The sequence below is a fragment of the Microcebus murinus genome, chromosome 5 (assembly GCF_040939455.1).
Source record: "Microcebus murinus isolate Inina chromosome 5, M.murinus_Inina_mat1.0, whole genome shotgun sequence".
In the NCBI taxonomy this organism is placed as follows: Eukaryota; Metazoa; Chordata; class Mammalia; order Primates; family Cheirogaleidae; genus Microcebus; species Microcebus murinus.
The window spans coordinates 22,776,749-22,800,242 of record NC_134108.1 but is presented as its reverse complement, the minus strand read 5'-3'; the positions used below and the strand labels follow the sequence as shown (position 1 = coordinate 22,800,242).

The window sequence follows — 23,494 nt, the reverse complement described above, 5'->3', positions numbered from 1 at the left end:
CTATCTTACATTACCATATAGGATGGATCTACCTCTAGTTAGTGTCATTGTAAATACAGTAACACTATGGTACACATGTGAAGTCACTTCAAGTTAGCTTGGAACACAAAATTTTTTAGTTGAGACAAAAAAACATCTGTTTTAATACCATATAGACAAAACAGTTTGTTTAAATGCAAACATATATGTTGATAGCCATAATATTGGAAAAATAAAATAAATATTTTGGTCAAAACTCCTGGCTTAAGGGATATTTTTGAAAAAAATGCAACTTAATATTGTTTATTATCAATATTATTATTTCAAAAAATTGTGGGGCCCAGTGTGGTGGTTCATGCCTATAATCCTAGCACTTTGGGAGGCTAAGGCAGGAGGGCCACTTGAGGTCAGGAGGTCGATACCAACCTGAGCAACATAATGAAACCTGTCTCTACAAAAAATAAAAAAAATTACTCAGGTGTGTTGAAATACATCTGTATTTAGAGCTATGTGGGAGATTGAGGCAGGAAGACCACTTGAGCCTAGTAGTTGGAGACTGCAGTGAGCTATGATGTCGCCATTACACTCCAGCCTGGGCTACAGAGCAAGATGCAGTCTCTGGAGGAAAAGAAATTTGAAAACTGTGTATATTTGAGATTTATTCGATTTTATTATAAATAACACAACAATGGCCTTAGCTCCTTTAAAGTAAGAATGAAATAAGAATACAAACAGATATAGGCCGGGCGCAGTGGCTCATGTCTGCAATCCTAGCACTCTGGGAGGCAGAAGCAGGAGGATCACTCAAGGTCAGGAGTTCAAGACCAGCCAGAACAAGAGTGAGGCCCCATCTCTACTAAAATTAGAAAGAATTAGCTGGAAAACTAAAAATATATAGAAAAAATTAGCCAGGCATGGTGGCACATGCCTATAGTTCCAGCTACTTGGGAGGTTGAGGCAGAAGGATTGCTGAAGCCCAGGAGTTTGAGGTTGCTGTGGGCTAGGCTGACGCCATGGCACTCTAGCCTGGGCAACAGAGAGAGACTCTGTCTCAAAAAAAAAAAAAAAAAAACAAATCAGATGTAATTGTAAATACTTTTGAATTAATTTCTCTGATGAGTAATTATTACACATAAAAATGAAAACAATAGCTTAGAAGTATTGAAATCTCAGCACAGTATACTAGAGAAAAATCCACTGGTTATAGTTTAGTATCACAATGACAATTTTTTTGTTAGAAAGCAGTGTTTGTCAAGCAAAGATGAATAATAATTATAATTATCATGTCATATTTTTCAGAACAAAAGGTAAGATTGAGCTGATCTCTGAACAAAAACAAACAAAAAATGCTCACAGATGAATAATCCAAAGACAGGAATAATACTAATAATCCTAATTGGTATGCATTTTAAATCCAAAAAAGTTATTATTTATCTGACCAAACACAGGGATCAAAGCAGTCCACTGTCAACCAAATATGCTAACTACCAATGATATAGGAGGCACTTTTTGGGTGCTGAGGATATGGAGATAAACAAAACAGACTGTAAACTTGTTTTTAATGTACTGAAGGAAATCAAAATATTTTAATCCAAAATATATTTCTTTGACATATTTGAGATTGCTACCAGAGCGCCAGCAATCAGAAGTGGCCCTATAAAACTCTCTTGTTTTGGAGAAATTTGCATCTATACAGAATATGCATTAATGCATCGAGGCCTTTTCGACCCAGATCTAGAAAAAGATTAATGCAATCTGATGCCTTTAAAGAAATACTTATCTATTCTCTCTGGGGGCTGCTACTTGTGAAGTTTCATCTACATAACAAGACCACCTTTGCTAACCAAGTCTTCTCTTCTGGCCCTGCCATAATTTGTCTTGCCACCAAAACATGATTTATCCCCTTAACCTGCTTTTTTGGCCATGGTCTGAACCCCTGTCTTCAAGATGGCATGTACCTTTCTGAACCCCATTGTGGGGTTGGATCTTCATTCTGTGAACTAAAATACAATCTGAAGACATCCTACCCCCCAACCGACTTTTTATTTTACTTTGATTCATCAGAGAAGATGTTTTTTGTTTTGTTTTGTTTTTTTAACTGGCTAAGTCCAAAGTTTGCTTCTTCAAGGAAAGTCATGGAAAGGTCTGATAAGTTCTCCTGAATGCAGGCTTCTGATAACTTTGGAGATTATATGCCAATGGACTAAAACAAAACAAACTTCCAGGACTTTAATTAGAAAGCTGATAATATGTTCATGAGTATCACTAACTCAACCTCAAACAGAACAGAAATTAATTACACAGGTCCAAACTAAATTTTTTATGACTTTTTATTTAAAAATATTACTGATTCTCTTGCTTTGTTTTTCAGAGGATCGACAAATTTTAACTAAATAACAAGCTTACCTGATATCTTGGGGTATTAAAAATGGTGAACCTGCTGGGACCAACCTGATATTCACTGCCAGCACCCTATTACTGCAAACATCCTTCCTTTATGACCAGAGACTCTCATGGAAAACGGGTCATGTGAGATTGTATGGGCTGATTCTGATGGGTGGAATTAGTTTAGACCCTCTAGATCAAGGAGGGCAACACAGAAGTCCAAATGACAGACAGCCTCTCTGGTCCACGTGGTGCAGACACCCATCCCAATCATAAAAATTTTTCCCTGCTTTCCATAGACTTTCCATAGACTTAGTATCGTTGTTCTCAGTTATGGAGTTTATGCAAAAAGAGATATAAGTATTTTATCAGCCACCTTAGTACAAATTACTAAAGAGACAAAAATATTGTGACACAATAAAAGTCTCTAAATTCCTTAGCTTAAGTGGTTAAGTGGTTAACAATGCTTATCTTGGCTGTAAGTCTGCAAAGAAACCCAAGAATATAGTAACTCAATGCTTACATAAATTAATTTGTAGCCTTGCCATTGACATTTTGGTTTTTACCCTTTGTGTTGCCTAGAAGGTTTCAAAGGGTTGATGAGTACCTGTCTACCTTCAGTTTCATCTGGCCTAAAACATTTAATTGGCTATAAGCCTTTTGGGCTATTCAGTCTTCTTGGCCACAAGGGTCCCACCGAGGGACTGGATGGACCCAGAGCATGTAGCCACACCACTTTGGCAACGAATGGGACAAAATAAGAGTTTGGCTCATTTGCTGCCTCTGGAACATCTTGGCCAAAAGGGAAGACTTGTGAACTAAAATAAAATCTGAAGGCATTCCCCCTACTGGCTGACTAAATGGACCCCCTCTTGGCAAAGGAGATACCCTAAAACTAAATTATCTGCCATGTGGATGGAGATCAGACATGCCTGCTGTCTTCTTGTAGATATCCTAGGTAACTCATTGTCAGGCCTAAGACAAATCAGCAGGTCCTTAATTTGCAAAACAAATATTTGACAGTGGCTTTGTTAGGTAGATAGAGAGGGATTTCAGGTCTCTTAGGGACAAAAGTGGTTGCTGTTGCCCCCATCTTGGTCCTGCCCAACCCTAATTCTCCATACCTGGGGGAAAAAGAAATACCCTATGAATCTGCCAATCAGAACTTGGCGCGCCAGCTGCAAAAGAATGCAGAGGACTCTCTCACCCATGGGCCAAGTCACATGGGTACCATAAAGTCTGGAAAATGACCTAGAACCCACATGTGTAGTTAAGGCTCAGGTCATGTGACTCCCAACAGCCTAATCAAAGTGGTTCCATGGTGACCTCTGAACCACAAGGGAGGTCCCTATCTGGACACTATAAAATAAGATGCAGATCATAGCCAAGCTCTCTCTTTTTGCCCTTCCTTTTGCCTTCCCTGCTGTGACAATGAGTCTGGTCATCATCTATGGCGTATGTACCATGCTCTGTAAACCTGTATCTTGCTTTTACCCTATAATGCTATCTTTCTCTCCTCAATAAACTTCGTTTTCATGCTTGCCTAACTTTGGCGTGACTGGTCATTCTTCTGCCATGAGTGCACCAAGAACCAACAGTTTCAAACTAAAACCTGACAGTGTGTCTCTGATTAACAGACTTCCTTCTCTTAAAACACTGTAAGCCTTTAGACAAAGTTTCATTTCTTTAGTCAATTACAAGTCAAAGAGTCTTTAAACCCACCTATAACCTGTAAGCTCCCACTTTGAGATGTCCCACTTTTAGGGCCAAACCATGCCTTCCGTGTATTGATTTATGACTACCTGTAAATCCCTGTCTCCCTGAAATGTATAAAACCACACTGTAACTCAACCACAGCTAGTCCACTTGTTCAAGGCTTCTTAGGTATGGCTCAGGGTCTTGGTCCTCAACTTTGGCTCAGAATAAGCCTCTTTAAATTATTTTACAGAGTTTGCCTTCTTTTCTGTTGACAATTCTGAAGCTGTTGTGTAGACACATTAAAGAAAATTTGTAAATTTTGTCTCCTATTAATCAATCTGCCTTGCATCAGTGATTTTCAGAGAACCTCCAGGGGCCAAGGGCCTTGTTCTTCACAGAACTTGTACCCTCATGGCAGAAGACTGAAAGTGTCAAATCATTCAGTTAGCCATTTCTGGTACAGTGTACTATGACAAACACATAGGGTAATATGCTAGAGAGTGACTCAAGGGAATGGGAAGCAGCTTCAACTAGGGAATGAAAATGATTCTTTTAAGAATTGATACTTGAGTCAATCTAAATGACAAGAAGAAAGCACCCATGAGATTAGGGGGAGGAGTGTTGTGAGAGGAGGAATAGAAGTGAAAATATTAAATAATTCCCTTATCTCCACATGTTAATAGAGTTTGAAAAGTTATGATCTCAGTTGTTAATAAGCCTGCTTTAGTTTAAGATTAGATTAGTTTTGTCTTAGATGTTTCTAGAAATATCTATCAATTTGTTACACAAATTTTTTATTACATAATTATTTGGTTATTTTTAACAGTTCTATGACCAACTGACTTCCAGATTTATCAGGAACCTAGACTTAAAATGTTTATTCTTACTTCTACCATGAATTCAGCATTGTTTTTTATCTTCATCTTCCCTGCCTATGATTATCCCATACAATGAGTCACTTTCCATGACTCAACTTGACTGATCTCTATGGCTATTTTTCTCACTGACCTATGCTTTACCTTCCTCTACTTCTAGTCCTGAGCCTATCTACAACTGTAAGCTTGGTAGATATTTTCCATTCACCCAAAAGCATCCTATACAAGGTTAAAACCTAGTTGGCCTTTTTGCATACATATTGTGGAAGCTTACTCATGAAATCTTTGTAGAGTCTATTCCAGTATTGCTCTCAGATATCATCTATGTCTAAAGATTTTTGTCCACTAAAATACCAAAAAATTTAGGTTTGAGAGTAGTGAAGTCATTATAAACTCTAATTTTAAACACACAACTCTACATTCCTGTAGAAAAATGATTAGTAAAGTGGAACAGTTATTTTAATTACATTACGAAATCCTTCAGTATAAATTAAAATAGAATAGAAAAGTACTTTGAAGAGTTTTATTTTTAAATTCACTTTTTACCTAATTTCTTTGGCTATTCAGTGAACTTATTAACAGAATCAGACAGCAAAAGAAACATTAAACCTTATTATTTTTGTGTTGATAAAATTTAAAACACTCCTTATTTATATACTAACAAAGAACTATTTTCTTTCAGGGAGTTCTGATCCTCTGTCCTTCAGTTCCTTCAAAATTCTAATTCATAACCACTTACTTTTGTTGCTTATATCAATACAGTGATATTATACGTGAGAAACAGATAAACTTTGACTTTGCCACTGGGATAATTCTACTCATTTCAGTCAAGATTTTACAATTATCTTACATTAATATTTTACTTTCAAGATTATATCTGCTGAGAGTGATTATATTATAAGTAAAAGAACAATCATTATTATGAGCACTTCTGAGGTTTGGTGACTTCATCTGGTGACATCTTCCTTCTCTATAATTATAAAATTTTCTTGTCTGAAATTCTGACTAAAATTAGTAACCACCAAAATAAAGTAGAATTATCCTTTTCTTGAGTTTCACATAATAGATTCACATATTCCCAGATCTTAACAATTAAAGGAAGTATCCCATAGTCCTTGGCCTTATATTAGGAAACAGTCTTGCTGTATTCATTAAACCCAAATAATCGACTAGTTGTCAGGTTTTCCTGGATTTAATGTATGTATTAATAATGATTGTAACTATAGCAGTACCCTCTACAAGAGTTCAAGGGCCTGAAACATGTAGCCCTATTCATTCTAAAAAGATGCTCACATTCTGGTGGTTTTCTTGTGAGATGTAAAATCTGTACTATAAATTTCAGTGGTTGACAAGAGTCCAGTTTATATAGCTTCACAATAAAATGGAAATACATGAAAATGAAAGTTAAAGAAACTTGATTTGTAGTCTATCATTATTTTTCTAAGTTACCTAAAATAATATTTTCTAGAATTTTTTCCAGTTCTGTGATATCTTGCCTTTTTTTCATTGTGGCTAGTGGGTAGTCTTCTACATTTTTACCTGAACCTTCTATGTGGCAATCTGGTTACCATTGCAGATACTTTGCTACTCCAGTTATGACACATATGAAATTATTTAAAGAAATTAGAAGTCTTTGCCATAGGATGTAGTAATTATTTGCTTATAGGTTTCCAGTGTTTATAACACTCTTTACCTATTCCTCCCCAAAATACTTTCCATATCCTGAAAGGAAGATATATACCTGTCCTGACATGTTAACAAAGAAGCAGCACTGTTCTTTTAAGAACAAGCAGGTGCCTCATTCTGCTGTAGTTAGAAGATTGAGGACCCACCTATTTTGCAAGGTGGCCTCGGCCAGTGAACCTAAATGTTCCTGTAAAAGGGCGAGTGTATGGCTAGTTTTCAGCAGGGCTGATGTTGCCTTAGCAGCCAAAGACTGCTACAGGCCCTGTGGCTACTCCAGCAGCAGCTGTTGTTCCCATAAGGGCAAAAGTGGCAGTTTAGTTTGCCAGGGCAAAAGGTGCCTTGCTCATGGATAAACAATTTGTGCTACTTATCTGAAGGAGCCACAGCAGGAGAAGTCCACTTGAACAGACACCGGAGATCCTCCAAGGGGGTACATGAGTATTTGCCTCGTCTTCGTTCACAGGGGCCAGATGAATTTCATTTGGTCTTTCCACAGATTCACCCAAGAATGATGGATTCAAGTGGGTATCTATGAGAACTTAATAGCAGTTAGGGTAGAAAGTAAGACTGAATAGGAACCTTTCCATACCAGGATTAGTTGGGATATGGGGGACCCATCTTTCCACTGTTTGATGAGCACTAAGTCCCCAGCTGACAGAAAGGACTAGGGGAAGAAGGATCTCTAGGCAGTAGCATGTGTTCTTACTGTCTGCAAGAACTGAGCTACTTGAAGGGTCTGTGGGTGTCCAGCCATTTCCTGTGATGCAAAAGCAGGACCGTTTTCACTCTGCAAGGATTGGGGAAGGCCAAAACAAGGTATGATGTCTTCCAGAAGTTTCTGGGAAACTTCAGGGGCCTTTTCAGTCTTGCAAGAAAAACTTCAACCCAATGAGTAAAAGTGTCAATAAACACTAATAAGCAGCCTGCATGCCATTTCCCATCCTGTACACTGCTGCCATCAGTGAACCACTGATGGGCTTGAGGGATGGGGACTGAGGATAGATCTTCCCTAGGAAGGTAATGGGAGAGTATAATCTCTTCATAATTATGTAGCTACTGGATTCCCCTAATGTTTCTTCAGGAAGAAGTCTGGCAGGGTTAAGTTCAGAGCAGCTCTCAATTTTTAAGTCAGGGGTTTCTATTGACGTTTCTCTTGAGGATAGAAAGAAACCCGTGCTCACAGTTTAGAAAGTAAGTCACATCCTACCAGGTTTACCAGAAATGAATGTTCAATAAAGGAAGAGAAAATAATTGTTTGGTAGGGACTCCAGAGACTCCAGTGACCATACAAAATTGAGTTCTCAGTTTTCCAGAGTAGGTGAGGATGACAGAGTAGGCAGCCCCAATATCCAGAAGGAAATTTACTGACCTACCTGCCACCCGGAGGGTTACCCTTGGCTCTAGACCACTGATCGCCATCTGCCAGGGGTCTGACGGGAGCGGGCTCCTCTACTGTACCTTGATCCGGTTTGGGGTGATCCCAAAGGACAGAGTACAGTCCAGTGACCTGTTTGATGGCACTGATGACAAGGGGCCTTGGGTGGCCTGTCCCTGTTGGGACAATTTTCGGCCCAATGTCCTTCCTGTCAGCAGATGTGACACCAGAGATCCCTTCCTTTGGTGGAGGCTTGGGAGTTGGTCTGAATGTGGGTGCTAATGCTGCCATTGACTGGGCATGCCCAGCTTCCTTCCTCTGCTCCTTCCCTCAAGCCTGCAACTCAAGCTCAGAAGTTCTGTTATAGAAAACAGAATTAGTAGCATCTAACATGTCATTCAGGGAGGTGGTAAAGGCCTGGACAAACTTCTGGAGTCTTCCCCAATATCTGGTGTTGCATGGGTCAAGAATTTGTCTTTTAATATCACCTATCCCTCATAGAATTTAAGATTGAGAGTGGTGTTTTTCTCTATTGCCTCCTGGAGTTGATCCAAGAAAGCTATGGGGTTTTCCTCAAGCCCCTGGGCTATGGCAACACTTTGGAATAGTTGACCGCCTTTTGCCCGGAGGCTTGAGGCCAGCCTGGATGGATACTAGAAAATGTTCTCTCTCCCACCTCTCTTCTGAGGAACTATTGTTCCGCCTTGGATATCTAGGATCTGCAAGGTGTAATCTGGTGGCAAACTTTGTGCCTCTGTTAACACTCTGGATTTCTCAAAATCTTTTAAAGTCTGGCTTAAAATAATATGGACATCTTTCCAAGGAAAGTGATAGGCTAGACACAAATGCTAGAATGTCTCTACATATTTATCAAGGTGATCAATGTAGCTCCCCAGATCCTGTTTTATTTGTTTCAACTCTACTAAATTAAAGGAGTCATGGACCTGGATTGGTCCAAATTCCCCCACTGTTTCCACCAAGGGTAGGAGTTGAGCCACCTTTTCTCCTTGGTAGAGGTTGAGATGGCAATAACTCCCCACCTTGTAGGGCTCCCTTTAGGCCTTCCTCAGTATGGGGGGAAGCTCAGAACAGGTGGAAACATGAGGGATGCTTAATATGATAGTCTTATTTAGATCTGTACATGCCTTGCACCACTGAGGATTTTCTCATTAATAAAAGAAACCTTATACTTACAGTATTTCAGCCCATTCTTCTTCCCTCTTGCAAAAGAGGTCCAACTGTAAGATGGTGAGGTGATTTAGAGTCCCATGTGGTGGCCACTGCTCTCTGTTGTCCAGGTTGTACTGTGTGTGTGTGGCCAGGAAGTTGTGCAGAATAAGAATAAGATCAAACATTGGATCAAACTTGAATCTGGATCAAACTTGTCCAAGTTTGAAGAAAAAAATATGAGGGAAGGGAGCAACTGGGGTACATCAGAGCTGGGTCTCCCCAGGTGATGACCCGGACCACATGGCCAAGGGGAAAAGGGAGAAAGGGGAGAGGCTATACCCATTGGGGTCTGTAAAACCTAGGAGCCTCATTGTTAAGCACCAAAGCAAGGATATCTGTTGGTAAAACAACTTGGTTCATTTGTAAAAGGAACAGTGTTAGGCAGCCAGCCACAATAAGGTGCTTCATAGGACAAAATGAAAGAAGCCAATTGTAAGACGAAGGAGAAACCAAGGGTGTAGGTATTTAACTGTGTCCCACAGGGGAGAGACATGGTGGGGACAGACACAGAAGAGATGCTTCAAGGTAACCCAGATCCCTTCACATACAGGCATATCTATGGGCTATATAAACTACGGGCTCCTAAAAGAGCCTACTGAAGTAGGTCTTGACTGAGTCCCACTTTGCTTATTACCAGGTGTGCAAGTTTACTCCAAGCTAGTGAACCAGGAAATGCTGATAAAATCAGGGGTGGAAACATCGTTAGCCTTAACATGGGAAGGGGACTTTTCTTTCCCAACAGATTGGAAAGAAAAATATGCGAAGCCCGTAATTGCAAAGTTACAGCATAGACAAGCATGTCCGTGGGCTGCATAAACACTGAGGTCCTAAATGGCAGTAAGTCCCACCTTGCCTATTGCCAGGCGTACAAGTTCACTCCTAGTGAGTTAGCAGGGCACTAGATGGCTTAGTGCAGACAAAACCGGGGAGGAAAAACTGTTAAGCCTTAGCACAGGAAGGAGCTGTACGCACCCCATCAGATTGAAAAGTACATTATCAAAACCAACGCAAAGCCCAGAGACACAAAATTTATAGTGTAAAGTCCTCTTTCCTAAAGAGGAACAAAATGAAAGACTTCTCCCCTACCATGAGGGACAGGTTTCCCAAACTCCTTTGTTAGCCAAGTCTCCTCTTCTCTCCCACCCACAACCTGTCCTACCCCTATAACCTGCTTCACCACCTTAACCTGGTTTTGGCCATGCTCTGAGCCCCCATTCTTTCTGTAACCTCAATATTGTATATAAACTTCTGTACCCCATTGGGAGATAGAGTAATCACTCTGTGGTCCTCCCCATGTGCACATTAATACGTTTTATATCCCTTTTGTCCAAGGAGTCTGCCTTTTGTGAGTTGATTTTCAGTGAAACTTCAGAGGGCAAAGGGGAACTTTCTCTTGTCCCATATGAACCACAGCAAGTCAAATGTCAGCAAATCAACTCTCAGAACATAAAATAAATTGGATTTCTGTCACACTATTGATCAAAGATATACCAGGATATATCAATGATTGTTTCCCAAATAAGTAAAAAAATTAACAATTGCAACAATTTTCTAGACCTCACATTGTTTTCTGTCATGATAACTTTTAAGTAATTCTAAAGTGACATTAATGTTGCCACAGAACCAGTTTTATATGCCCGCTGCCCAAGAAGAAGCCAATATGCTGAGAAAGCAGGGTTTACAAGGTAGAGAAAGGGTTTTATTCCATATAGCGCTATGTGGGGAGACCGGAGAAATTTCTCAAATCTGCCTTTCCGAGAATTTGGGATATGGGTTTTTAAGGGTAGTTTGGCAAGGGATTTGGCAATTGGGCTTGTTAATTGGGACAAAATTATAGGAGTGTAGAAATCATCTTCTTGTGTTGCTTCAATCCCTGGGGTCACAATTCCAGTTGAGTTGGTTTTTGGTATGGGCCGATAGTCCATTGGGTGGGTCAACCAATCCACTGGAATGTGGGGCCTGGAAGATATCTTAAAAACTACCTTCTGGCCGGGCGCGGTGGCTCACGCCTGTAATCCTAGCACTCTGGGAGGCCGAGGCGGGCGGATTGCTCGAGGTTGGGAGTTCGAAACCATCCTGAGCGAGACCCCGTCTCTACTAAAAAAGAAAGAAATTAATTGACCAACTAAAAATATATATACAAAAAATTAGCCGGGCATGGTGGTACATGCCTGTAGTCCCAGCTACTTGGGAGGCTGAGGCAGGAGGATCGCTTGAGCCCAGGAGTTTGAGGTTGCTGTGAGCTAGGCTGACGCCACGGCACTCACTCTAGCCTGGGCAACAAAAGTGGGACTCTGTCTCAAAAAAAAAAAAAAAAAAAAAAAAAAAAAAACTACCTTCATATTTCCAAAAAGGTGAATTTATCTATGCAGAAAGTTAAGAATCTTCATGACCACCAGCTGTGTGGCTCTGGAGTGGCAATTATAGAGAAGCAAACAGGGGGACAGGTACTAATTATTATTATTTTTAGCTAGGCCCTTACCACAGTTCTTGCCTTGCACCCCATTATTGAAAAAGGATGTTTCATTATTGTTACAGTTAAAATACAGACACAAGAAAATAATATTTATCAAAAACAACAGAAGCTCTTAAAATTTCAGAATAACAGTCATTGATACACATTTTTATTGTTTGGAAATTGACAAAAACATATAAATATGTCAGAAAGTAGAAAAATAGCATTTTTGTCTTGACACAATACTATAAAAATAGTATCAAGAAATGGAGCTTATGTAAACAAAAATGTTAATTGCAATCAATTATGTTTAATGGTAGAGTATTTTAAATTCAACTTTGTAGTTGGTAATTGTTTTTATGTGATATTTAATTGATTTTAATTAACATCTGAATTACATAGTATATATGCAACAATGAGATGATAATTGGCTATCTTTTTTAGGTGAAATGTTTTGTATAAAATTCGCAACGCTAAAATCAGCAGAAAGATCAAATTAAGATGGTGTTTTTAAGAGTTTAAGCTTTCACTTTTAATTATTAGAAATTGTTTGGAAGGGAATGGAGTTATTTCAATTATTTCCTTAATGAGAAGATTTTGCTTAGTAGTTCATAAAAATATGTAGACATAGAAGATTAACTTGAAGGCAGTTTGAACAATCTTTATTTTAATAATACATGATTTCCAAATATGAGAAAATCACATTAAATTACCATATTGTCATATGCAAGTTTAGCAGGTAGAGTATGTAAAAAACTGACTATAATGACCATATTCAACATAATAAGTAATCTATTTCTCAACTTATTCTCATGATAAACTGAGGCTTCTTTATATGAATCTCAGCAGATCAGTTAATTGCATGAGTGCTCTATATGTCAATAAGAATTTAAGGAAGGTTGAAAGTAAAATTGATATTATAAAAAGGAATAGGTAAACGGGTACAACATTTTTCTACATTATAAAAGTAAATTAAATTTAACATTAAGTTAATTCCTTTCTTCTTCACTTCTAGAACACAGTCGGCATTTTAACTATTGATATTTTTAATCAAAAATAGAAATCCAAATACATTATTGTTATAGTAGTAATAAATTTATGTACATAATATTTTTTCTCCTAGAAAATCAAACTTAATTTAAGCTTACTCTTGCTTTATAAAAGAAAAAAAAAAAAAAAGCAAAAGAGAAAAACAATAGCTTTTAAAAAGGGATTTGTAAATTAAAAAGAAAATACTAAGCCCAGTCACAATGCCAACTGAAATGACCCTTTTTGGCCAAGGGGACCACAGAAGAACCTTCAAACTGAGTTTCTGGCCATGATGGGAAGGGAAGTTGGACACATCTCCTTATACCCTCTCCCTTTTGGAGGTTAGACACACCAGCATTAATTTTAAAGTAGACAAAACAAACTGTGGCAATAAGATACTAAATGACAAACAGGATATAAGACTGCAAAACAAAGGTTAAGTCAGAATTTACATATCATAAAATCTTATTAAACAGGTTTTTTTTATTATCCTGGTATAATGTGGCTTACTCTCCAACCTCACTCTGGTATAGCATCACATGACAGATAGCAGATCCCCTTTTGTTAACTCAAGCATTCCTTTCTACTGACATCAAGTCTTTAGACAAAGCTTTATTTTTTTAATAGACTACCAATCAAAGAATCCTGAACCCCCCTATAACCTGTAAGCCCCGCTTTGAGATGCCCTGGCTTTTTGGATCAAATCAATGTATACCTTCTATATATTAATGTATGATTTTTACCTGTAATTCCTGTCTCCCTAAAAGGTATTAAATCAAACTCTAACCTGAACACTTTGGGACCATGTACTCAAGGCTTCTTGAATTTGTTGATCCCTGGTCCACAGTCATTCACGTTTGGCTAAGAATAAACCTCTTTAAATTATTTTACAGAGTTTTTGTTTTTCTGTTAATGGATTTAAAAGTTCTGCATATACCATCTCTATCTGATGTAAGGATACATTTCCGAGTATATTTATATATATAACTATCTTCCTACATTTTCCTACTCTATTGCATCTAGATCCCAATATTTCTGAATTTGTTAGTGATGATACCTTTGTTCTTTGGGCCCTAATTGCATTTATCAGTTAAAAATATTGCATATTAATTTTATTTTTTTTTTATTTTTATTTTTTTTTTTGAGACAGAGTCTCGCTTTGTTGCCCAGGCTAGAGTGAGTGCCATGGCGTCAGCCTAGCTCATAGCAACCTCAAACTCCTGGCTCAAGCAATCCTCCTGCCTCAGCCTCCCGAGTAGCTGGGACTACAGGCATTCGCCACCATGCCCGGCTAATTTTTTGTATATATATTAGTTGGCCAATTAATTTCTTTCTATTTTATAGTAGAGACGGGGTCTCGCTCTTGCTCAGGCTGGTTTCGAACTCCTGACCTCGAGCAATCCGCCCGCCTCGGCCTCCCAAAGAGCTAGGATTACAGGCGTGAGCCACCGCGCCCGGCCCTGCATATTAATTTTATTTTGCCCCCACAATAATGGTTTGTTTCTTCAAACTACTAGAATTGAGATATAAATAAATTACTGAACATAATTGAAGGAGGATGACAAAATATTACTCTTCCCTTAATTCCAGTCCAGCATCTTTACTTCATGGGGAGTGAGCAGACATCTGTAGGATACAATTCATTAACTGATAGGGAAAGTATTAACTGTTATTTCTAGCCTACATGTAGTGAGGAGATATAATTTCACTATCATTTTCCATTAAAATAATACTAGAATTTTGGGGACAGTAAAATATGTGGATGAAGATATCATGGCTAGAGTTTGGAAGATGGAGAAAATACAAAATACAGAGAATTTTAAAAAATCTATCTCTGGATAAAAAGAAAATACAGAGAGCTAAGTCTAAAAGAGAGAGAGAGAAGATTTATCTCATTAATTATATAAATATAATACAAGGAAAACCTTAATTCTTTTAAAAACTGTCAATACATGTGAATGTAAGACAAGTAAAACCTTAGTTCTTTTATTATAAAAACTGCCAATACAGTAGTGAACACAAATTCTTCATTTAAACAGATTTTCAATAGTAAACATGCATGGGTGTCTCTTTAGTGTATGTGTTTGTGACAGGCAGCTATTATGGAGGCCGTTTCTCAAATGCTATAATTTCCTGAAATAAGTAATGCTGGTAAGAAAGCCTATGGGGAGTGCTAAGCAGTCTCACCTTCTGATTTGGGTCATGGTCCTCTGGGACTGATTCCAACTCACCCTTTACCTCATCTATCAGTAATTGTGATATAGGTTTGAGTTTGTTTCGGTGGTCTATAGCCAACCATTTTGACAACCAAACAGTATGAGTTGAAGAAATGCAGCAAGGCTTAATACGTTTATTATTATTTTTACTGCAGTATATAATAGTGACATCTGCTTAAAAATATCAGGGGAAAACATAAACCATTTTTAATATGATTGACAATACTACTAATAGCCAATCAGTTAGCCATGTTTCAAGGAGAAATATTAGCAATAACCTGTAGCAGTTGTGAACAGAGATACTTGAGAAATTTAAACTAGCAAAATATCATTTAGATGCAAAACACACAAATGAAAAGACTAACCTATTTGCCTTAAATATTTTAGTGGCTAAACCTGATTGGAAAATAGAAAATGGCATGGAGAAAGAAAAAAGAAACAAATATTTTAAATCTGTTGCTTAAATAATATGTCAAAATAAAGGAAGTAAGAAAATGGAAACAGAACAATTTGAATAATTTCAATGAAAATATAAGTGGGATAGAAAGTAGTATACATCCCTACCGGGTTCCATGGAAATGTAGGATAAATCCTAGAGGAAAACAAAGGGAATATAGCCTCGAGTCAAAAAATAGAATTATGTTTCTTTTTTTCCCCTTTGACCCTTTTCTTGTTAATACTGTGTGCTATGCTTCTCAAAGGATATTACAAAATGTCAGATTATACTTTCTACATGTAATGCAGACTAAATCCCCCTGCACTGGACTTCAATATAGTGCCCAAGTAATTCAATACGATGAGATGGCTTTCTCCTTCATTTCTCTCTCTTGTTTCCTCTCTCTTTCTATCATTTATCTAATATATAATATAAACCAACTTAAATATTGTGTTAAGAGCTGGAAAATATATAATACGTTACTAAGTCCATTCTTCTTTATTTATTCTAAGCATGAGCTTTTACATACTTCCAAATCCAAGAGTCAGCCTTCTCTAATGTACTTGTAAAGGGGGAGTTTTATTATATGTTTTCTTGAGTCATCCACATTACAATTTCTATTTACATTAGCTCTTAACTTTGTTCAATGGAGGAACATATCACATCACTCACTTTTCCACTTGGAAATCTTTGGAGCAACAGAATTTTATGATAGGTTTACCTCTGTTTAAAATAATAGCAGCATAATCTAGGATGTGCTTGGCTACTTCAAGTCCTGTCTCCTTCCAATATTCCCTTAAAGGGATGGGGAAATAAATCTGTTCATTGTTGTTGGTTGGCTAACAAACAACACTTTCATCTAATATGACAGCAACAATAACAATATCTACATGTACACACAGATGCAAGCATGCACACACATACACAAAGACATACAGAATCTCTGAGGACATTGACAAAATAGACAAGGAAGTCTGAATCTATATCATAGAAGTGAAAATGTGGTGTAATTGCATTGAAATCAGCACTGTTGTCTTGGCCGGGGTGGAGAGCATTACATCATTTCACAAAGTAGAGCTATTCATGGGTGACCTTTTATGCTTTCACATTCAGTTCTTGGTTTTATTATGGATCCATTGGAAAGCCACAAATACCTGGATGGTTACTTCATAACTTAGAGTCCAGAGAAGATTTAAAATTCAAGCTGATCTTTATTTTTAGGCCATATATTTATTATTACTAACAATATAATATAGTACTATAAATTCAAGTAACAATGACCTTTCCATCACAGAGGAGAGAATAATGAGTTCTACCTAGGAGACACTTTCCAAAGAGACCATCTAGGCCTTGAAATGAGTGAGAGTAGACATTGAAAGCCCTATATAATAAGAGAGAAGACCATATCACAGGGAACAGAATGAATCAACACACAGAGATGTGAGATGGGTGGCATCTCTGAGAAACATCAAGGAATATGGAGTGGCTAGAATATACATTTAGGGGCAGGGAGCAATGAGAGATGAAGTTGTAAGGATAGATCGTGACCTCCTTCAATAACGTAAGTTTTCTCTTTTAATTATTAGAATTGCTACTGTTCAAAATAAATACATCATTGGGTTTAGCTTTCAAATAATTTAGTCAGAGAGTTTGATATATTTTTGCAATTGGCTCAATGTGAATATATATCTACGTTTTCCTTACAGTTTAAAAATAACTCATCATAACAACAGGTTCCCATATTTTACTTATGATACATTCGTATTCACATTCTTTAAATTCTCATTTCAAAAGAAATAAAGAAACAATTTACTGAGCTGAAGTTAAATTCTGTAACAGGCTACCTCAAAGGAATTTCTCTTATTACACAAAATTGCTTTGGGTAAAATGGTGCAAAGGTCTCATTCATTTCAATGAACTTTTGGTTATTAAAAATAACATGCATTTATAATATTATCTTTCTCTTTTTTAACAAAGGGATGCTTTTTAAGTGTAAAATTTCCAGAAATCGTAATACTTATTTGCAAGTTACATTCACTATTCTTATATAATCCTAGGTTCTCTTTCATTTTAAATTCAAATGATATCATGAATATTATTTACTAAATTTTATTCTGCAATAAAGTATAATGAAGAAGTTTCATTAATTAACTCCAAATTTTACCAGGTTTTCAGAAGCAAATTTTCCTGGTTGATGTCAAACCAAAGGGGAGGATCAGGACCAAGAAAACGATTTTAGCCTGTTGGAAGGAAATAAGGGTGCATTTTAGGGAGAAAATTTTAAAACTGTAATAAAACTGGCTAAAAGTAGATTTGCATTATATTAACCTTATGCACTGACAATTCCATATATTGTCAGTGACAAAATGCTACTCCTTGAGAATCTTTTGTTTCTCTAAGTTAATTAATTGCTGTGAATACTAAATATTTTAATATGAGTAGATATATAATTTATATGTAAATTTCAAGAAGAAGTAAAAGGAGAAATGGATGGTAGGAAATACTTGAAGAAATAAGGATTGAGGATTTCTAAAAATTGAAGAAAACTATTGATCTTAGACTGTAAGGACCTGTAATATGCTAAATAAAAAAGATAGTGCAGGGTTAAAAGATATAGACGGCGTAGTCAAATTTAAGAAAATCAAAGTCACACAGAAATTTCTAAATCTCTAGAGAGATTAAAGCAGAATACTTCAAAGAGAAATATCAGTTTAAGCAAAATCAGAATCTTCAATTACAACTGTAAAAAAGCATAGACTTATCAATTTTATATAAGTTTTTTAATCCATAAAGAATAGCATTTAAATGCAAAATGAAAACATTTTTGTGGTAGTACTACACATTGAACATTTTGTGAAAAGATCTGAATGTTTGACACCATCAAATAATTGAACAATAAAGCAGTGATACTTCATATAAATAAATATATAAACAAGACATGAAGATTCCAATAATAATAATAATAATAATAATATTTTTGAAACAGGGCATCACTCTGTCACCCAGGCTGGAGTGCAGTGATGTTATCATAGCTCTCTGCAACCTCAAACTCCTGGGCTCAAGCAATCCTCCCACCTCAGCTTCTGGAGTAGATAGGACTACAGGTGCATGCCACCACACTGGCTAATTTTTCTATTTTTTTGTAGAGGTAGGGCCTCACTATGTTTCCCAGGCTGGTCATGAAAAGTTATATTGCTTATTAGCATTTATTATTTATTATGTGCAAGGCACAGGTGGAAGACTTTCAAGCGTGTTATATTACTTAAACCTCACAACAGCCCTATGAGATACGAACTATTATCATCTCCAATTCCCAAACACCCAATTTGGAATTGAAATTCCAGATTACATAAATATAGATTGGAATGGAAGAGGATGGAGATAAATGAACTGTCTTTTGATATTTTGTGAAGGTACATGTTTGGTAAAAATATATAGCTATTGTTCAGTTTTAAACACCAATGAAAAGATTAAGCATAAATAGAGATCACAATATTAAAGAAAAAAGTACAGAAAAACCATAGAACAACTTTTAAATCAACACCAAAAAATGTGCTCTCCCACTGGAAATTAGAGTAGGAAAAATAGAAGACCTAAAAATAGTTTTAGGTTAAGAAAGATATGTCTTAATATAAAACTAATTGCAATTATCTTAAGTAGGCTAACTTCACCAATAAAAAGACAGATATGTGCAGATTGGCAACATCTCCCTGCAAAAGCTCGTCAATATATTTTCTATAAGGCATACATAAAAAGTAATGATGCAGAAATATTGAATTAAAAAGGATACAAAATGTTATACCATGTGTATATTAACCAGCCAGTGCTAGAATAGCCAAAATAACATTGGATAAAATAGATTTTAAAGCAAAAACTATCAATGCAAATTGAATTTGCTTACTGCTAATGGAGCAGTAGATCAATTCTTATTACAACAATGACATTATATTAATTTAATATCGACTTGGAAAATACAAAGATATAAAAAGTAAAGGAAGTAAGAAACAGATGAATTATAAAGTTATGTATTTTAATATATGATTCTTAAAAACTGATAGATCGAATTACAGAAAACAAAAGTATAAGAGATGTGAATAAAATGATTAACAATCTTGATACAATACATACGATTTTATACACTAAACAGTACACATGCTTTTTAAGCATACATGAAATATTTGTCCCCATAACACACCATATCTTAGCTCTCAAATGATCATTAATAAGTAAATTTCAAAGAATCAATTTCTTAAAGACTATGTTCTCCAACCATATATATGAACTCAGAAATTATTACACAAACTACTAGTAACAACGCTGTCTGTCCAAAGCTACAAAACATATGACTGAATATATGAGAACTAGGTAGATGGGGTGGGGGAGCTTTAGCTCATGGACGGGAGCTACCAGAGTCAGATTCCATCTTTAGAAAATGAAACTAGCAAAATATCAACAGAATTATCAGTCCCAACCAAATGGGCTGGTATTTAGGGTGAAATCTCTACCCTGGGTGAAGGAAATAAAGAAAGTGGGCAAATGTCATGTCAGGGGATCTTGGCATAAAACAAACCCTGCACACTGGGTCAGCAAAGGGGGAAGAGGGTTCTGGAGTTCACAGCCATGTGGTAATCTCAGTAGTCCAGAGCCTTCTCAGGAGGCTCTGCATCCTGGGTTTCATTAGCTGCAAAATTACTTGGGATACATGCTAAAGAACAGTAGTCAACAGGCCTTAGATTTCAAAGAATAAAAATGTGTCCCTCTCTAAATTGATCTGGGAATCAGAGTATTTCTCATTGTACAAAACCCTCAGGGGATTCACATGTGACAAATCAGAAAAAGCAAAGGCCAAGGCTGTATCAATGACGCAGTATCTCTCCAATAATCACAAAAAGTATTAATAGATTTAAACTGTGAACAAATTTGAACCTGAAAGAGCCAATCCTTAAAGAGGGATCTCAAGTGGTTAAATGGGCCCAAATTTAAAATAGAGCCAAACAGCCATTTGCTGACTAGAGGTCACACTCATACTCTGAGTTCCCAGAAATCCCATACCTTTTTAACTTTGCGACTTTAAGAGCTCACTTGAACCGACCAATCATAGCGCATCTGCTTCAGCCAATCAGGGCTCAGCTGTATCAAACAATCACTACTCAGCTGTGTCAACCAATCAGAACCAATCAAGTTTCAATCCTTCATTTATTCAAATGGATCTGACCTAGGCAGGAATTTTTGCTGTAAAACCAAACCTTCCTTTGTTCTCTGGAACACAGCTTCCTTTTTCACCGAAGTCTGTATTTCCCTGGTTTTCAAATTGTTCACTGGAACAAAGTCTCTTTCCTTAAAATTCCTCTTCAGAGAACTTTTGTTCACAGTGCAAAGAAGAATAATCAGTGCTTTAATGAGGCATATTCACTCTTCTTAATAAATATTAGCAAAAAAGAAAAAGAAAAAGAGAACACCAACTTTAACACAAGTTTTCATTTATTATTAATTTGCCCTACAATATTGATGTACTTTCAAATTTCATGGAGGTCAATGAAATGACTCCTCAATTTAGTACAGACCAAAGATCTGCAGCATACATGCAGCGGGGTTCCTTTTCTTAGATTCTCCACTAGTGTCTGTCAAAAATACTTTCTCACATTTCAATCAGTGGCTCAAGCATCTAAGGATAAAGGAACTATGGACTTTCCGTAGGAGTATCTATAAGATATAGTCCAGTACTATGCGAGACAAATAGTAGTTTTAACTGAATATTTGTTAAATAAATAAGACCTTTCCTCTTGGAGAGGCAATGAATATAAAAAATGACTGTGCTAATTATTACAGCCTAGTAACAACCCCGAAATTAGCAATTTAAAGCAAATTTACTTTGCTCACAATTTTCTGGATCAGGAATTTTGAAACAGCTTAGCTAGATAGTTCTCCCTTGGATTCTGCCATGGAGTTTCGGTCTTATGTTGACTATGGTCAAGTATCTGAAGAGCTCTTTGAGTTAGATAGACAAGCAATCTCATTCTCAGAGCTGATGCTAACACGGGCTCTTGGTTAGGCCTATTGACTGATGTTTCTACATGTGGCCTATCCATTATGGTGGTACCATAATAGCAAGATTTTCACATGGTGGTAGCTTCAAGAATAAGTGTCCCAGAGAACCAGGAGAATGCTGCATCACTTTAAAACCTATCCTCAGAAGTCAAATGGTATCACTTCTGCCATCATTTATTGGTCAAAGCAGTCATAAGTTCACCAGATTTAAGAAGAAAAAAAGAAAGTTCACCTCTTAATGGTAGAAAATTTGTAATTATTTGATTTGTAATTATTCATGTTTTAAAACTTTCAACATGATTAATCCCTCATTAGGCAACAAAGATTTATTCTAAATGAGTTGAAATGTTCACAGACTTTTTCCTAGAGATGAAAATGTAGAGCTTTTAAACAACCGAATTATCCATTATTAACATGAAAATATCCAATAGTGCAAGATTACATTTGCTTTTAATGTATGTTTTTTTTCCACACTATTAAATAGACATGAAATCAAGAGAAATTTTTTATTTGATTCAGAGAACACCAAAAAAAAAAAAATACATATACTAAAGTCTGATGTTTTGCTATCTAAAATACCAAGTTTAGACATTGGTAGAGAATTAATCATGTAATTACCTGCTATGTAGACCCAGCTTTAAAAAACTTTTAACTTTTTCTTAGTCAACATGGCTATTAGGAAAAAAAAGAAAACTAATTAGACAATGTGTAAAAATCAATTCTCCTTATGAAAATGTCTTAAATTGTAGTAGTAATTATGAAAAGTTTTTATATCTAAAGGCAATGAAAAAGAGTGGGAGAAATATTGTATGTTAAATTAAAATTCACTATGTGTTACTTTTTAGATGTGACATTTAGAATATTATTAGTTAAATAATTGAGGACGCTGTAAAACATCTGCTGTCTTGAAGGAGATGACCAGGGACAAGTACCTGTTACACCATGTGATGCAAAAGAAGATAGCAAAGAAAAAAATTGTTTATAGAATCATGTAATTTTATTGTATTTGCTGCACAAACTCATCTATTTATTAAATGCTTCATGAACACACAGAGCTTTCTTTTCATTCATAATTGATTACATTTGTTATTTAGAGACAGATTATTTCTGAAGTTATTACTGGCATTTTATAAAGCTCTATAGGAGATTTCACATTTCTTCAAAAAAATCTATACTTCTTTATGCAAGGTCAATCTTTAAAGGGAAACAGTAAGGATCCAGGAGTTATTGTTTCTCTCTTGTTTGTAGGAAGACTCCAGGTCCTATTTGAAAATGAATGGAAATCATAAAGCATATACTTTCCTCATTTCTTAGCATCTCCCCCCAATATCTTATATTCCTTGCAGTGAAAATGCTACATCTGTAAACAGAGTATGGAATTCATTTGTGAGTAGTGTTTTTGCTCTGTGTAGTACTAGTGATAGAAACATTTGGTTTGAAGCCAAAAGATACTATTTTAGGCTTAGTATAATTTTCCAGCTGTTGTTGAGGAAAGCATGTTACACTTCCCCGCCCATTACACTGACATACTCATCCATACATTTATATTCTGCTGCTTTTTTAAATCAGTGATGCAGCTGCCACAATATGCGTCCTCCTTCCAGCAGGTGGTAGATTATTCTCTGCATAAAATGACATCATTCCCTGTCTTGCAGGAAACATGCCTTCTGAGCTGAAGAAAAGGCAAAACCATTAGGAAAACAAAATTTAGATGAATTTACCACATTGCATTTAGTGAAACCATATCATATATTTTTGAGAATTCACAATTAAATGTAATAAAATCAAATTATTAGTGTCATTTGATCACGAAACTGTAAAATATAAACAATTAAATATTTCAATAATTAAAATGGAAGTAATCACTTGTCTTCTTTGGAATAAACACTTAGAGAAACATAATTAGTTTGTGTGGCCCTCCTCCTGTCCTACTTCTTTTCCAACAGAAAGACAAACATTTATATTATTCTTAAAATATTTTATGAAATTATGAGATTACATTTAACTGATGATTTGGTTGTATGTTTTCCTAAGCAACCCTATAATAAAAATTTTCATTACACTTATACTGGCTCAAAACAC

At 36.3% G+C, this 23,494-nt stretch overlaps 2 pseudogenes; both read right to left on the bottom strand.

Moving 5' to 3' along the window:
• LOC105859462 (transcription factor Dp-1 pseudogene) overlaps positions 1–8,289 on the bottom strand; it is an 85,483-nt pseudogene extending 77,194 nt beyond the window's left edge.
• A 39-nt stretch (positions 8,290–8,328) lies between these two features.
• LOC105859461 (TBC1 domain family member 1 pseudogene) overlaps positions 8,329–23,494 on the bottom strand; it is a 35,579-nt pseudogene continuing 20,413 nt past the window's right edge.